The sequence below is a fragment of the Chroicocephalus ridibundus genome, chromosome 9 (genome assembly GCF_963924245.1).
Source record: "Chroicocephalus ridibundus chromosome 9, bChrRid1.1, whole genome shotgun sequence".
NCBI classification, from domain to species: domain Eukaryota; kingdom Metazoa; phylum Chordata; class Aves; order Charadriiformes; family Laridae; genus Chroicocephalus; species Chroicocephalus ridibundus.
Window position 1 is genome coordinate 27,425,838 of NC_086292.1, and position 14,917 is coordinate 27,440,754.

At 41.7% G+C, this 14,917-nt stretch overlaps 1 protein-coding gene across 1 annotated transcript in view; it reads right to left on the reverse strand.

Moving 5' to 3' along the window:
• BBS4 (Bardet-Biedl syndrome 4) overlaps positions 1-14,917 on the reverse strand; it is a 44,483-nt gene that overhangs the window by 24,918 nt on the left and 4,648 nt on the right. The window lies entirely within an intron of this gene.

The window sequence follows — 14,917 nt, forward strand, 5'->3', positions numbered from 1 at the left end:
ACTGCAACTGCACTGGGCAGTGCAATTAATCATTTGACTTGAAGCCTGGAATGTGGACATACAACCAGTGTCCAGTTTCATTTTACTTCTCAAAATGATGGATAAAACGTGTTGTTCAAGACAGACGCTAAATAAGACCTCTTAGCAGAAAACCACGAGCTCAAAAGACTTGAGGCATCGGCTCCTTCTGGTGCAGTTACTGGAGCAAACAGCTCCAAGCACTAGCTACGCACACATTTTAATTCATTTTTTAATTAATGCTGGTCTGATGAAATTGGTTCTTCCAAATATGCAAGAAGCAGCTTGGGGGAAACGAGTTGGATTCACATTTTGGAACTAGGGCAGAAGAATAATAATAAATTTCAGGGAGTGAATGAGAAGGAAACGGGCGATACACACAAAAAGAGACTTTGGAGATGTTGCTGGTCTGAAGGTGTCAATAATTTAAAGAGGTCAAACTTAGTTCTTTGAAACTGTGAAGGGACTGTGAAACATCACAGGTCTGAGATACCGTGAAGCTACTGGCAGAAAAACGTATTTGATGCAGTGGAGGAGAAAGACTCGTGCTCCGTCATTTCAATCCCAAGCAGCTTGCAGCAGTAATTATGGCAAATCACGAATGGATGTTGCTTAGTGATATTCTCGTTGGGTTTAAAAGTTTAACACACTGCTGTGCATTTCATTAAGGCTTGAAATGTATTGCTTGTTACTCGTTTCTACAGTTCAGATGCCGGTAGCTGAGAGGTAACCATAGCAACTGGCAAAAAAGCTATCTGTTTGCAAGTCAATATTATGACAGAAGTGCAGAAGCAAAGCAAGGCGAAGGCCATCGCAGGAGCTGGGGCAGCGGCGAGGACAACACAGCACCAGGCCACCTTCTCCCAGCCCAGCATGGACCCCCCACCACCGATGGAGACACGGGCTCAGCTTCCAGCACCCCAGAGCAGAAGGTGCTATTTGAAGTGCTCCGCAGTCCCCGCTGCCAGCACGGGTCATGATCGGATGTAAGAAAGAAGAAACTTTGCAGCTGGAAGGACTGAATCATGTCGGGAGACGTTATCGGTGCAAAGTGTTATTATCTTTTAGAAATGCTGAGCTTTAATCATGCAAGGACTGCACCTGCGGCTAGCGGCAAACACTTCTCTCAAGCATACCAGGCTCTCCCCCACAATTCACACCAAGTCTAGTATCACTGAGAGCACTTAAAAATAACTAGAATTCCTTCTGCTGATGAAAAAAAAATATTGTCAAGCCGTTCTGGTCTTGGTTAGTTTTCCTTTTTTTAAGTTCTAGAATAACTAAACAGGCTTTATACTAAGACGGAGCGGAGATCTAAGCATACACACCAGCAATTTAAGTCAAATACCTTATACAAAAGGTTCAACTACCCCAAAAACAATTAGAAAAGTCACAGTCCAAGCAAAAAAGTAATTCAAACAAGCCAAGTTTACAGAAATGCACAGATCAAGGATCCAAATGCTCTCAAATTCTGGTTTACTGTGGGATATCTGGGTCTTCGTAACTAAGGCTTTTTAATACACATGTTCTCAAATCTGATTGATTTCTGATGACTTCATGTTTTCCATTTGTCCGTCTTACAGTGAAACCATGAACGGAAGCCTTAAAAGGCTGCCTAAATAGATACAAATTTGTTGAAAAAACACTATTTCATAAAGAGTCTGGAGGGCTGCTGTTCTGAAGCCCGTTGAGAGGTTACCCAATTCATTAACAGATTTGTAACGACTTCCCTGTGTAATTTATTACAGGTGCCAGGGTTTGACAGAACTTTCTTTTCCGAGAAACACAGCACGTGGGGATGCTAGAAGTGAACCGCAGAAAGCAGCCAGACTTGGGTGCTCTTCCCGCAAGTGTCCCCTGGTGCCACTATCCGACACAAAACACTGAACCAGACGTGTGTCTTGGGCACTTCATGCTTTCTTTTGTAAGCATGGATTTAAGCGTAGACATTGCAAACACTATTTAACCATAAGGATTTTTATTGCAGTCAAAACTAAAGTACACTTTGACATTTTGCGCCTACTAATACAGTTTAAAATTACAAAAACCTGCATCATTACATACAATGAAAACTATCTTACATAGGGATTAATCAGAAGACCCTCCAGACGTACTCCATCTGGTCTCCAGCCATCTGCAGTGCACGCCTTACTGGGAGGTTAAAAAGAAATAGAGAGTACCTTTAAAAGTTAAAATATACAGAAAAGCTACCTGGCTGGGGTACGTTGCCAGCTGAGATGGGAAAGACTAAAATATGTTAGATCCTACACGAATGGTTTGGGCTAAGCTTAGAAAACAGTACATCAGTGAGCGGATGGAAGATCAGTTGTTTCATTCCTGAAGGAAAGAGCTTTTTCACAGTTTTAAGACCAGAGGGACACTACACTCCACTCCCACGCGACGGAAATGCCTGCTGAGAACAGGGTTGGGAAGGAAGAAATGCTGAACGTCAGAGCAAGCGCCCAGCAGAGTATGGAGCTGTAAAAGAAAAGGGTAAAACAGACACCGACTGCCTTCTGGGTCTGAGCCTGCAGAAACCCAGAGGAGTTACCTGAGAGAGCTGGGCTGGAGAGAAAACAAAGAAATCAAAACACACCACAAGACACAGAAGCGAACAGTGTTCACATCTGCAGAGATAAAATAGTTCTGCTTCCCCTGGCGATACGCTGAGCTAAGGAAAACCACGTGGAATTGGGAAAACACATGGAGTTTTTACGCTTCTAAAACTCATTTGGAAATAGCAACAAGCCTGGTTGAGGAGCCATTACCCTCCTTTTCTCTTTTATTTTTCCCTAAGACAAGCAAATTGGTAAAAGGCAAACAATTCTGACGTCTTTCGAAAAAGATGTCTAGATTAATTCATTTAAGTGCATCTTACACCTGAATGCAAAGCAAACACAAAGATTCACAGAAGTTGATAGACTCCTGAATCTATTCCAGAAAGAAAATATGAACAGTTTGACCCCTTCTTGGAAGAAATCCAGCATAAACACCCTGAACCAAAGCTGGTGTGGATCCCACAGAGGACTGAGAAGAGAGGAAGGGTATAGAAATTGTGAGAAAATTAATAAATTTGACACAGGAACACATCTGATCAACAGAAAAAAAGGGCTGGGGTAGGATTATTACCAGAATCTATTCAGAAAGAAGTAATGCAAATTATTTATACATCTCTCCAGAGCTACAACCATCTCAATCTGCATTTCTGTCTTCCCAGGAAAGCAGTGAGATACCTACTCCGGGTGCTTTTATCTCCCTTGGGTTTGCTCCCCCAGCCTGCTGCTAAGGGCTACGTCCCAGTGGAAAGGGTCACTGCATTTTTCTGGAGAAGAGGGAAATACAAACCCCTCCCTCTGGCTATTTGGGACTCTAGAGAAAGGGAATAAAACATTCTGTGCTTTCTGAAAGGACACGATTCAATCATTGCTGGTCCTGATATCCATTTATTTTTTCCAAGTTTAACACTTATCCACAGAATGCCTTAAAAAAAAAAACCACACACAGATGATGTATCTCAGCTCTTGAAGAGCGACGTCTGGCTGGACCTGGCCACGGGGGCTGCTACGAGGGGCAGGAGAACAGAAAGAAGGACCGGCAGCACGCCTCGATCTTCTCAAGTACAAGGATGATCAGGAAGAGTGGAGGCTCCATATGGCATCTAACGGTTTGCAATCTTACACTAATTAGAGCCGGGAACACACAGTGCCGCAACCGGTCGCTCAGGTTTCTGCATGGGGGAAGACCACCGAATTTGGCCTTGCCAGGAGGAGCTGAGCACATTCATCAAGTCCTCTGGCTGCCCACATTGCAATTTTCCACCTTCTTCAATATACGGACCTTCAGAAGGTCCTCATAGGTAGCTAATATGGCTCATGTCAAAATGCACACTTCTCTGTCACCTTTCACAGAGCACTCGCAAATAACCCAGGCACTGCAGGGATGCAGGGACTACAGCTGAAAAAATAGTCGTTTATACCATTCTAGCAGTGGAAAAAAAGCCCATTATTTTCCATAAATCAATCTGCTCAAGGGCCAGTCCAAGAAAATGCAATTATCCAAAAACTTGGTATCTAGAGTGAAAAGGGTTTATAACTTGCATAATTATCTTTTGGCCTCTCTTTTCTGGGATTACAGAAGTCTAGTCTCATTAAGCAACTGCGACAGGGCACAAGGCACCAAATATATGATTAAATACCTCAGTTGAGAGACATGCCAGTGTCTTTGAAGTGTTTTGATTGAATTCAAAAGGGAATCCATCTGATCCCCCAGCTTTCTCGGTGGCCAGTGATTGATTGCACAACCCACTTCCAGCAATGTGATTTTTCTTTCTGACAATGCTCCTTTAAGGAAGCCACTGGAGCAGAAACCCCAACCGAATCGGAGTAAGATCATCAGGTTTGTATCTGCGCTGCGCTATCATCACTCTTCGCTTTATTCATCCTCTTACAGATTTTCTCAAAGGACTGGGGAAAAAAAAAACCATAATCAGAGTTATTCCCTTTTCTGTAAATCTCCCTAGGAAATTATTTTCTGCTTGCATCTTCATATTGGGTAATTATAGCTTAGATATGAGCTATCAAATAGTGGGTTTTAGATTTAATAAAAAGGTTTTGAAATTGCTGTACTGTAAATAGAGAGGAGGGGGGGAAAAAAAAGCCCCAGAAGGCTCCTATCAGATTTCATGAGGGAAACAATTGCTAAAGCACCATCCATCCTCTTCAAGAAACTGGCAGGCGCAGAGAGACCACTTTCGTTGTGGGCACAGCCGCAGTAAAGTGCATTTCAACATAACTGCACAACTGTAGCCATCGGGCAGTTTTTCACCTTGTCTTCTCCCGCATGCAGACTGTCAGCTGCCTGGAGCACCCTAGCACCCTTCCTCTGCAAAGCACACAGCAGCTGTGGCTCCCTGACGTGGAGAAGGAGCTCAAGGACACATTTTAGTCTCATCAGACTGAAAAAAAACAGATCAGAGCCCAGCTCTTCTATCACCCCGGTTTACTGGAAAGAGTCTGAGCCCCAGCTCACTCCCCATCACTCCAGTTTTGCCACCCGACCTGCGGTGAACTGAGCAAGAGCAGCAAGAGAAGCCTGGAGGAGAAGCAGAGAAGCAAAAGACTCAAGAAGAACAGGCCAAAATCCATAACAAGCTAAACCACATGTAACATACAGCGCAAGGAGAGGGCAGAAAAACCTTCAGAAAAGTAACTAAATGAAAGTATTTATTTTTTTTTTTTATTCTGCAGTAGCCTCACAAATCATAGTCTGGATCCATTGGGGCAGGTACCAGTATATGGGTAAGATTATCCGAAAGGCCAAATTTGGATCCTGACTCAACTATCCCTTTCCAAATCCCAATTAAAAATTGCATGTTGTAAAACAGCATTCAAGCACACAGGTATTTCCAAAGTTAATAAACACCGAGGCAATGCCTCAAGTCTTTTTGCTATTAAGAGAGCTGCACCAAAGAAGAATTTGGTAAGGTGCATCTTGCTCTGAAGAAATCCGAGTGGGAAGCTTTGCTGCGGCAAAGCCACAAGGGAGCCAGGTTATCATCCCCCGTCATCGGGCAAGGCTCGCTGTAATGCACAGAAGCAGGATTGATCTTTGCGATTTGAGATTCATTTCCCATTTTAAAGTAATTCCGGTCATCGGCTTAACTCACAACAGCATAAAGAGAATTAACCTGCTACTGGAGGAGATTGTCCAAATCTGAGAAGCAACACATGGAAGCATTTCAAGAGCAACATTCACCCCAACCCTCAATTCCCAACTCAGCCTCCTGGGGACATTTGCTGACATTATTGCCAAGGTGACAATTATTCCCATTTATCCTCCCCACCTTGGGGAAGGTTTAATGTCGGGCATAGCTGTGGTTACAGCCCAAAATGAAGCTTGGTGCTCCCACAACCGTGTTAAATAAACATGGATAGGGAGGGAAAGGCGAGGATGAAGCCAGCTGTGCATATCTCCTCTTTGCCTTGAGCTTCACAAGCAGCCAACATGAGGAATTACGCTACCGTTTGTAAAACAGGTGCGAGAGAGGTAACGTGTATCTTCTGAACAAAAATAATATTAAAATAATAAGGCACAGACTCAAATAGCTACTATAAAACAACATACCACTGCCAGGAAACTGCATTTTCCAAAAATAAGGTATGAATAACAGATAGAAAGCATTTTTAAGCTCTACTATAAGGTTTTTAGATTTAAAAATAACAGACTGCCTTGGTATCAGAAGAGCATCCTACAAACTCCTAGCTAGGCTGGCGCACAGGAAAATTTAACAAGAAATCATCTTCCTTACTCAGACACTCAGAGGCTTTTATTGAGACTGTAGCAATATAAATATATTTTAGCTTCGAAAGAAAACTAATACAGGAACATTGCTCTTCCTACACCCAGATCCACCTTTGGAGTTTGAAAACTGCATAAATAGAAATATAATGTATTCAAAACTCAGTAATGAAGAAAAATCACCGCCCAGAAGAGGTTGTTTATGCTCCAGAAGAGCTTGTTTATGCTCTATTTCACTCATCGCGTGTAAGTATACACATGCGTATATATGTGAAAATACAGGTGTTTGTGTACACAAAAACCCGTAAAATGGATATAAACAGCAGAAAAAAAGGAGAGTGCCCTTTACTATAGCCATTCCCTCTGTTTAATCCCCTTTCCTCTGTTTTTTCCTTTTGCAAATTGCTGCTGAAACACCTTTAAATCAAACAATAAACCCATATGGTTCCTTGTTATTTACAGTCAGCTGGGGTTAATAAAACTCATCATATACAATTCTGGTGCTGGCAAGAAAGCCATAATTCATAGCTGTGATCTTACTATGGTGTATTAATAGCTTCACAATGCGTAGAGAAAATTGGGAGGAGGCTGAAAAACAGCAGCAGGTTTAAACAAAAAAAGCAACATTTCTGACTCTACACCTCCCCCTGCAGGAAAATTAGCCCAGGCTATATGGAAGACCTGAAAATTGTATCTCAAAGCTGATTTATACACTAGGGTGAAGAAAAAAAAAAAAAAAAGGACATTTTCCATTGTTAGTTTACACTGCGTAAATCTTAAAAGAGTTGCTAGCTCAGACTTCAGTGGTTTTTCTGTTTTGCAACATTTAAAGTTACAAGTTGCTCCAAATAAAAATGTTTTTATTTACAAGACAAAGATGTACACTGATTATTTGATATAAATGTCTTCTACTATGTACTGCTCAAGTTTAACCGTAAGGTAAAGCGGAAAGATCTGTAAATAAACACACACTTGTGACCACTCCGGACTTCCCAGCGCCACAGCGAGGTTCCCAGTGGCAGAACCAGTCTGGTTACTGGAAAATCTCCGTTAGCAGTAGGAGGCTGGTGAGATACCACTCTGCAATCCTGGCTTCATTCGATGAGAGAAGAGGGAACTGCATACATTAGCGCCAATACTTTAGCCCGATCATTATGACACAAAAAATTTGATTCAAGGCTAATGTTGCTTAATTCAAGCCAATAAAATTGGGGTGAAATTTAGAAACAAATGTGTACTTTAAAAAGGCAATTGAAAAAGTATAATCATTATTTGCTTAAAAAAAAAATTAAAACTTTAAGTCTGTTTCCTACGCACGAGCCAATTTTGACCATCAGCGCTGGCTGCTGAGCAGAGACACGTGCTCTGAACAGAAGAAAAACAAGGATCTGAAAGAGCTTTTGCTATTTTTGCTTTTAAGCACAAGCCAATCTAGAAAAAAATAGGCTGATGGGCACAACAGTTCTCAAATCCCCGAGGATGCAGACTCTACTCTTGGACATACTCAAGAATCCTACCCCTGGCATAGCACCCCAACTGTTCTCTTCTCCATTTAATCCATTTTTTTTCCTGCTTGATGCCTTGTGCTCAATAACCTGGAAGGCAAGAAGGAGACCCAGCTCCCTCCGGGTGTCTGTTGCCGATGCTGTTCCTAAATAAAGGAGGTAGAGTACACCATCACAGAGGGCTTCTGAATAAAATGGCTTATAAATAGCACAGGAGCCCTGAGATATTAACTGGTGACTGCCCACTGTCTCCTCCCACAGCAAAGCAGGGATGGAAGATATTTCCCCCCGCAAACGAAGCAATGCTGGCTGCAGGCATTCCCAAAATAACCCGCCTAACCAGCTTCTCATTAATTCCAGTATCAGAAGCACGGGTAGTTTTGGGATTTCCAGTCTAATCCTTCCTTTGGCTTAAATTCTTATGCTTAGTCTTTTTCTGTCTACGGCGTGAAGTCTTTTACACAGAAATTGAAACTAAAATCATTATAAGGCATTTGTAAGAAAAAGCTTGTAAGAAAAGCAAAATAAAATTATAACAGGGAGAGGAGCACAATCCAGCCCCGAGTCTTTGAAACTTCCCACTTGATAAGTAACACCTAGAACTGTCCTCGTTTCATCCACTGCCAAAGAAGAATATTATATTAGAAAAATAAATATATAAAAAATATAGAAGTTGGTCTAGCAAATGGTTCAGTGCTCCCTACTACAAGACCCTATTTTTTCCAATGGGAAAACTTCTTCCAGACTTGTTGCCTCGCGGCGAAGTTTTCTAGGTCGGATGTCTGTCCCAGGATGAATATTTGCTGTATAGCCTTCACTCCTCCCTACTGCACGAATGTCTTAACGATACGGTCTTTAATTATACAACCACACCTACAATTACAGGAACACACCGGTATTTTCACCAGGCGCCCTGCCTCCTTCTAATGATGATGAATATAAAAGTGAATCAAGGTCAGACAGTGAATGAAATTGTTCAGAAATATGAATAAAACAGTGACTAAATCAGAGAACTTCTGCAGCGTCTCTCACGCAGCTTAAAACGTCAGTGGCAAAGGGGACAGAGCCTGGAAGGAGTGAATGAGTACTCTCTGCATTCAGACACTGTAGAACTGCTCAGGAGGAAAGAAACCTCACTCCGATTTCTGTCACAAAGCTGTAAAAATCACCTAACCAGGCTTCCCAAAGGCAGCCACTACCTGCCCACCCGTCATTTTTGGCTGTACGGCTTGACAGACACGAGAGTCAGCATCTCCCAGCCAGCACTCGCTCCAGCAAGCGGGATGGGCACCAGCCGTACTCTGAAGATGGAAGTGTTGCAGCCTATGTGCTCAGTAACTCTGAAAAGCATCGTGGAACCCAAAATTAGTACCTACTTTTGACTTTTACTTCTTCTCACAACTCTTCTTGACCAGCAAGTATCGTCTCTCAAGAATCTTTAACGTATGATACACAGTTTGACTAGGACGCAGAAGAACCTTGCAGCATCAAGGAATTTATTTATGGGATTTGATAGCTGAAGATAAACACAACAACTGGCTATACAGGGAATAATGGAGATCTCTTTTATTTAAAAAGTCCTCGATGAGCTGTCCCATCATTCCTCTGCAACGGATGGTGTTGGAGAGCTGGGCTAAAGCCAACGTGTAATTATGTCAGTAAAGACTCAAAGGCTCGAATTCAAGTTGCACAGATAACGTTAATTCTGACATTCCCGAGTGGAATGCATCTCCCTTAACTTACACGTTTGAAAATTAAGACATCCAAGTTGCTTGCGTTGAGCTGTCTTTATGGCAGAGGAATACACATCCTTGGGGAGTGATTTATGGCATCCCAAGGTAGGTGATGGAGAGAGGTCAGAGGAATGGCATCGGATGGGCTTTCCACTGACTACATACGGAGCACAGGTTACCTGCTCACCCTTGCTCTACGTCAGAGATAGCTCAATTCAATAAGATGAATCCCCACCTTCCTAAATACGTTACTTACTATTTTTATACAATTATTTTTAAATTCACAACAGGAGATGCCATGTTATCTGTAGGCAGCAGGCCAACAGACAAATGTGAAGTTGAACGCTTTAAAATACAAAAGAAACTTGTCTAGCACCAAGGACTTTCAAAGGAACTTCAAAAAATAAATTTACCAATTTAAATGTGATCCTAAAATAGTATGTTGCAATTGTACAGTTTGATCCTCTAGAGCTGGGCTATCAAACTTCACTCCCCTCCTGATCCTAATCCAGTGTAAAATATTACTTAATAACCAAATTTATCAAGAGACACTCAGATTATACTTGCTTTCTACGAGAGGTGGCACTTTTATGGCACTTTTCATTGCCTGATTAAGTTTGCAACAGGCTTAAGAAGCAGATACAGATTTTCCTCTTTACCGAGAGGAAATGAAGTAGGTTGACAACTGCCAAAAGACGTCAAGCTAGAACTAAAACCATGAATCTTCTGATTTAAAAATTAGCACTAAATTTTTACAGTGATACTAGTCTTGACAGATCAAGCGCACTTGCCATGCTGTCTGCAAAGGGTTCCCTGGCCCCCACAACCACAGATGTTAACGTACACACACAAGAGGGCAGAGCTGTGCTGGCACATTCCAACTGAAATATTCCCAGTTCTTTGTGCTGCAGGGATTACTGGGCTGTTATTTTGGAGAGGAGAGGATGAAGTGAAGTATGTTATAGAATTTTATTACCTAAAAGTGATAATTCTTTTTTTTTTTTTTAAAAGCTAACAGCTAACAGCTGTATCAGATCCTGAACAAAATACACACAGCACTACTACCCGCTCATCGCAGAGAAATGAAAACATCACATTCTCTTACATAAAACAATGATGTAACCACCAACTAATCTATGTTATTTAGGAACCATTTCCTTCCCACAAGACTGCAGGTTCAAATGGGCTAAAAAATCTGGCTTGCACACGGCCAAATGGAAACAAATCCGTACGTATAGATACCAAGAACTGCATTTGCTCCCCCCTCCAACCACAACATTTCCACTAACGCCTTTTCTTTTGTGACACACTTGAAAGTATTAATTAATTTAACTCAAGGGGGCTGGTTTTTATCTGGATTTCTCAGGCAGCTTCGCTCTTACAAGTTCAAAGGCAGCTTTGAAGCCAGCTCAAAGAATGGATTTGTATTGATTTAAGGAAATGTATCAGGAATTCAGAAATGATCAGCTCTGCAAGCGCACAGAATCGACTCCTTGGTGTGCTGAAAGGTTCCTGCTCCTCAGAGTGCTCAAGCCATTACAATACTTGCAGGATCCCTTAAAATACCTGCAGGAGCAGGAGGGATTCCCATCGGTTCATCTGTGCGAGCAGGAGCCGCCCGGAGAGAGAGAGAGATGTATTTTCGCAGGACAGATCATCAGAAGCCATTTATCTACTTCTGCATAATCTCCTAGTTATTTATTATCTAACAGTCCCATTTGGAGATAGCTTATCGTCATGAGCACTTCCTAACCAAAGTCAATACCAGATAAAGTGAGCTTTACTGCCCGTCAAATCAGCACGTGCAATTAATTTTTATTAGAACCCCCAGTACTTTACTGACTACGCCCTCGTCTTCAAGGATGAGCACCCACATGAAAAGCACGGCGCTATCAGTATTTGAGCTGAACACTGACATGGGATTGAGCTGGACAAGAGCAACACTCACCACTTGAGAATATTTCAAAATTTGATTAAACAAAAGAAACTACCCTGGTAAGATGCAAAATAGCATGTGTCATTGTCACCTATCCAAAAGGCAGGTTTCTGTGTGGTAAAAGTGTGGTAACTTCGTGCCACAAAGAAGAACACCCTCATTACCGCAGAGTTTAAGAACAGGATACAACCCCAGCTTTAAAACACACATTTACATTACACGCGTCCCTATTTCTATTACCTAATTTATCTGCAATAGCCATATCTAATCGAACTTTGCTATTACTTACAAAGGGACACTGAGCACTTGTGTGTTTACTGCTGATAAACCTACTTCATCAGCGGTTTTAATCGTGGGCCAGTAACTTACTTTGTCTCCGAAATGGCGCCTGTAATAAAAGCAGAGAGAACTTCCATTTCTCCCCTTTCAATGACTTGCCATGGCCTTACAAGACATTTTTGCTAGTTATGCCCGTAGTGATGCAAGACAGAAGTGCAACTCACCGAAAAAAAAACCAAGAGGAAGACTCTCAAGCCTTGAAACACCCAGACACCTGTTTTATTTTACAGAAGTGCTCTGCTGCGAAGCGCTGAGCATGTTAAATCGCCCAACAGGCAGACCTGACCACAGGGTACGCTAATATTTCTCCCTATAAAATTTCTCGCATATGTCTTGCCCGCACCCTTCAGTACTATCTTTAGGAACACTTAAACAGGCCGAGCAGTACCTTGCAATATATGGCTTTATACACTATTTTTAATTTAATCTCTCCAAATGTTTTGTTAACCGAAAGCCGACAGCATCCAAAAACTGTCACTGAATATTAGACCAATCTTGTGGTTGATAAATGGGAAAAAAACAAAAGTCGAAGCACTTTGCCAGAGGTCACAGTTAATCCAAGGCAGAATTCCTTGCTTCAAATCCTAGAAAAATCATACCTACAAAGTATCCAAAAAATATCCCAATGCTCAAGACTCGGAAAAACACTTAATCCCTTTCACAATTCACAAGGGGAAGATTTTTGCTTTGAAAATTATCTACCTGACCCTTCCTTGGCTAAACATAGAAGTGGCTGGTAACAATTCAGAATTCTCCTTCTTCACAGTCTAATGGATTTCTATTACAAGTTCTTCCCCGTGACTCAAGTGAAATCAATTTTATTTTGCTTCAGTGTATTTATTGTAGTAAATACATTTTTAGGATTCTATCCTGTTATTAAAAAGCTATCACTGTATCTCAGAAAATCTGAGGTTTAATATTTGTGTAGAAATCCAAGTGCACTTCAAATTGTTCCATTAGCCTCTGAACTGTTATGAGACTAACATGAGCTCAGAACTTCCTTTCTAAATATTTTTCCCACAATAAAGGGAAATAAATTCAAGATATGTTCCATAAAATCAACAATACAAGTTGGTAAAAGTGCTTCTCCACTGCAGGACTATCAGTTACTATAAAATGACTCGATTGGCCTGTGTGGCAGAAGGAAAGTAGGAAGATGGGAGGCAGTCTATCTCAATTCAATACCGGTAAAGCATTTCGGAAAAATATCTGATTAATTTAAAATGCAGCAGGGAGATTAAAACTGCATCTCAGCAGGCTGATATTAACTCTACATCGCTTCAAGGAACAGAGCTCCCTTTATTCTACCATCAATTGCTTGGGGACAAAATATCAACACAGGGAGAGTTATGGATCTTGATGTAGCAACAAAGGGAATTGATTTTCAGAGCAGCTCTCCCCACGGTGGGTAAAGGACAAAATAATGAATGGTTCTAGCTACTAACATGTCAGCTGCTGAATAATGGTTGTCACCAAGTGTGGCTGTAAGATACTCCGAGGGGTTTGCCTTCCGCCGGTCCCTTTAATTTCGATTGCTAGATGAGGAGATTTCTAACCCGATTGCTGCATACAACACAGTCTGCTCCAGACCCTCTATAGGCTCATTAAAGGCTCATCGTCTTCCCTTTGGGCTGACCCGCCTGCAAGACAGACTCCCTTAAATCCCAACCTTTTGGGCTTTCACAACCTAAAAGCCACATGATGGATCAGCCCTGACAACACCTTATTCAAGAGCAAATTCTGCCTCTTAACTCGGAGTTATTCTTGTTTAAGAGCCATAAAACCAGGCTGCTAAACACTGGTTCCAGGTTTCCGTTCTTTCCTGTCTCACGGATGGGACTAAAGGAGCATCCATGGGAGGAAAGCAAAGCAAAGGCCAGGGGAAGCCGCGCGGCTCTGGGGTTGCACGGTCCAACAGTGTCCAACGTTTTCTCTTCTGCATGGCAGGTCAGACTGAAAACGCGGTCTTCTGGGGTTCCTTCTGGTTAAGCAACAAAACGCATGTTTGCATTTTGTCATTCAAATGACTTTTTTTCAAATTTGAGATCACATTCTCAGAAACATATGTTTAATACCTTACTCCTCCCTGGTACACGCACAGCCCAGCTGTTACAGTCTGAATCCAGGCAGTGTGACGAGTAAAGTTAGGACTTGGTCACACTCTACTACATTTATGTACAACAACTTTGTTTAGTTATTACAATACATGCTCTGTTTGGGCGCAAATCTTATCCACACCGAACCGTAGGAGATGACATTATATCATATGGCCTCTGTCTTTCATAGAACTGCTCGCATTAATGTTGGTTTCAGTATCTCTCTCGCATCCTACTTGAAAATACAATGCAAATATAAAAAGGCAAATTGCTGCAACAGAAAGGCACCATGCAGTGTTTAAAAACGTCAGTTTAAAATAAGTTTAGTAGCACTCTTCAAACAGAACTGATGTAGGTTTGTGTGGCTCCTTAAACTTCACCATAATTTTCTCCTCAGCCAAACTAAAATTGGATGAGATATTTCATTAAGATGTTCTAGAAAAATCTTACTTAAAAAAAAAAACAAAACAAACACAACAACCTGTCACAGGAAAAAGATGCAATTCTTTCATGCCGATCTCCACAAAATCGTATACATCATCGTTTTCATTCTTTTCGCTCCCCTCTTACGTGCCCCAGCATCACCCCCACACACAAAGGACACTGTTATATCACTCCCTATTACAAATCTTTTTGCTGCCCTCATTTCCTAGAGATTAACGATCAGGCAGCTCAAATCAGCTTTTGCCCACTGCATGAAAGGCAACAACACAAACGTCAAATGGCAAAGCACGAAGGCTTCCAAAGCATTTCATTTCAGAACTACTCGAGATGTGCCAGGTACTGGAGATGCCTCAATTTACCTTAAGAGACACGAGACAGAATTAGAACAGTCACGGACTAGATTTTTTTTTTTTCCCCACCATAGTTAATTTTAAGTCAAGGGTCGTATCGGTATAAAAGGCAGATCCAGAGCCATAAATAACTGGATTTCGTTTACTACTTTCTCCCCTCTGGCATGCAGCTGTGAACATCGATGCCAAACGAAGGAGG